Source organism: Loxodonta africana, chromosome X (genome assembly GCF_030014295.1).
Source record: "Loxodonta africana isolate mLoxAfr1 chromosome X, mLoxAfr1.hap2, whole genome shotgun sequence".
NCBI classification, from domain to species: domain Eukaryota; kingdom Metazoa; phylum Chordata; class Mammalia; order Proboscidea; family Elephantidae; genus Loxodonta; species Loxodonta africana.
In genome coordinates this window covers 151,062,244-151,065,813 of record NC_087369.1, presented here as the reverse complement: position 1 = coordinate 151,065,813, position 3,570 = coordinate 151,062,244, and positions in this window count along the sequence as shown.

Below are 3,570 nucleotides of genomic sequence, written 5' to 3'. Positions count from 1 at the left end.
TAAAGTCACCGTATAGGGCTTTGGAAATCTTGAGCTGTACCCATGTTTTTCAGAGGAATTAGGCTTAGCCTGTTTTGATGTAGTGGCTTGAGTCTTTGGCACTCTGGTTCACAGATGGAGGTGGGCTTGCAATTAGACATGTGTACCTATTTGCGTGGTATGGGGACCACACAACTGTGACAGTGGGTCTGGGGAACAGCATAGGACACAGGACATCTGGGTTTGAGGCAGTTTTTCTCTGGAATTCATTTGATGGACTTAGTCCCTAGTTGGCCTGGATGTCTTGGAGAAGTCCAGTGTTGTTCTGGCAGCCTGCATACACTGTGAAAAGAAATGTAGACATTAGCCCTTGACTTCTTGTTAGTTTTCGTGGAGTTGATTCTGACTCACGACAACTGCATGTGTGCAAAGTAGAACTGCTCCGTCAAGTTTCCAAGGCTGTGACCTTTCAGAAGCAGATTGCCAGGTCTTTCTGTCAAGACCTTCTGGGTGGGTTTGAACTGCCAACCTTTTGGCTGTAGTTCAGAGTTTAACTGTTTGCACCACCCAGGAACTCCAGTTCTTGTCTAGGAGACTCCAGTGGATCTCCTATTTGTTGGACAGAAACCTCTGGACTACTAGTTGGAAGACAGTAACATTTGGGCTGAGTTCCACAGGTCAGTGACTTACAGTTCATAGGTTCTGTAGAATCTGAAGTGTCTCAGGCCACTTAAGGCCTGTTTTATGGTAAAAAAAAAAAAAATTTTTTTTTTTATGGTAGAAAGTACTTAATCCTTGCTTCATATTACAGATTTTTGCTTTTGCTTCTACTTTACCAGAGCTTTGTGGGTGGTAAAGAATATGTGTTTGAAATTTGATTTTTACAGCCTTAAGTACATGTAAGTCCTACAAAATAAAAAGCTTGGTCTGAGTTTATGTTAAGAGGAATTCCCCAGGGAAGAATGTAGTCCTGGAGCATTTTTAAAATAAGAATCTATAGGAGCATCGTCCTCACTGCAGAGATGAGCCTTGGGCCATCCAGAGAAAAGTCATGCTACAACAAAGACTCAGTGTATTCCACTGCCTGGGAACAGGCAATACAATCAATTTACAGGTAGGTGAAGGGCCGTCAGCTCTCAGTACTGTTCTATTTCACATTTGTAGCAGTTTTACATTATAAGCAACACAGAGAGGGTAGTACACACACACGCAAACTGAGAACCTGCTATATTGGACAATCTTGGTATAAATGATGCTTTTTTGGTTTATTCCATCATCTGCCCTTTGCCCATGCATGCCTTAAATGAGATGTTTGGGCTAGGATAGGGAGGAAGAACTTAGAGTCTAGAGGATTCCTGTCAGGCTATAGTGAACAGTGTGGAGGAAGTAGGCTGCTGATGTCCAGTCAGGTTTGCTCTTACTGAATTCCCAGTGTGTAGATCTAGGGTTCTTGGGTGGCGCCTGTGGTTAAATGCTCCACTACTAGCTAAAAGGTTGATAGTTGGAACCTGTTCAGAGGCACCTCAGAAGCCAGGTCTGTGCGGGAAGCAGTGTTTACAGTTGCATCACCTCAAGCTTGTCCCTTGCCTGGGAACAAAAATGGTCTAAAAAATTGTGAATACATTTATAAAAACGGCAAGCTTAAGGGTCTTAGCTATATCAATACTGAAAACAGTTTACTAAAATTTTACTTTGAAAGCATAACTCTAAATTAATGACACATTTCAGACTAGATTTGCAAGGTGGTCGCTAACAGGGCAAATCTCCTGTATCACAAATATATAAAATTTCAAATATACATGGCTTCCTTCTTAACACAAAAATATAATCAGTTACTTCTCTTAAACATCACTATAACCACAAAAATCCAGTGCCGTCGAGTCAACAGCACTATACTCAATTCTAAATTGTCCCATCCTGGGTGGTACAAGTAGTTAACATGCTAACTGAAGGATTGGAGGTGCCTTGGAAGAAAGGCCCAGGGATCTACTGGCGAAAAAGCAGCCATTGAAAACCCTATGGAACCCAGTTCTACTCTGACACACATGGGGTCGCCATGAGTCGGAATTAACTCAATGGCAGTGGGTGTTTTGTTTTTAAGGACCAAATAACTGAAGACATTTACCACCATAGATTTAGTCCTGGAGGCCCATTGGATTCTCATTCACAACACTGATAAAACATCCTGAACTCTATGGCTTTCTCTGAGTGATTCCATAACCTCAGGTGGTGAGTGATCAGTGTCTTAGATCATTTCTCTGGATTAAAGTTATATATGTTACTTAACAAGTCTGCAGCTTCCATCGCACTTGATAAAACTAAGATATATTAATGTATGTATCCTCACTCTAAAGGACTTGGAAATTGTTGGGATTCCGAGATATGTTAATACCTTTCGTATTCATTCATATTCTTAGGTTTAGACATATCTTAAGGATATTTAAATTTATTTTTTTAAGTGAATTCTAGATCTTTCACTTGGCACTCTCTGATTAGACAAGGTGTATAAGTCATTCTGATTATTTCCCTGGATAGGAAAATGTCTTCGAAAGGATATATTTACCATTCTCATTTCTGTATTCTCCATTAATAAAAGAATCAGTAATACCTCATGACTGAAAAATAAGACTCTGTAGAAATGTATTTTATTTTATTCACCCTCTTTTAGAATCATTTGTTGTCTTTTCTCTCTGGCCATCATTATGGATGCATGGCTTCTCCAAGATTTCATGTATTTCAATTAACTATAGTCATTATTCCCTATTTGATGCTCAAATTGTCACAACTTTGACCAGAGGAAGCCTCTTTCAAATTAGCTCCTGTGTCCTTTTCACATGACACCATTGAAAGGCCATTGAAAGGATTGTTGCTTTTTGCCACGCTCACAAAAAAAAAAATATTCCAGGCTCGGCTTGTATATTACTGCCTCAGACATGGAACTAGCTGTTTCCTTTTTGTGGAAAAACAGTGTGAGAGACCAGAATCTGAGTGCTACGGGGTACTGTGGAGGTATCATTGTTCTCTGCCATCTTGAAGGCAGGGTAAGGAAGTGGGGGAAATAGAGCTCCTCTGTTTTCCAGGGAAGCCTCTCTTCTATTCTTTTTTCCCCCACCTGGGGGAAAATCTGTCACCCTTCATCATTCTGTCCAAGACATTTTGTCTTACCATATAATTCCTTCTCCTAAAGGTTTCCACTTTGGAAACTCCAAAGCCAGAATGACTTGCCAGCTAGTTCTGTTTTCTACTCTGCTGCATGCTTCTCATGAGATGATAAGCACAGAACAACTACTTGCTTGAATGAAGGGAAACAAAGAGGGGGAATATCAGGAAGAATCCACCCCGCCACCACTGCCTTAGATTTAACAAATCAAAAATACTACTGCAGCCACATACCCAAGCCCAGACCCTTAGGAAATGAAGTCTATGGGAAGGAATAGCTTCTTATGAGGATCGATCAAAATTAACCAAGATGCTTATGGGCCCTGAGGATCCTGGAAGAACAGTGTTAGAAGGAACCCTATAGAAATAAGGAGTCTGTGGGTGGTGCAAATAGTTAATGTGCTCAGCTGCTAACCAAAAGTTTGAAGGTTC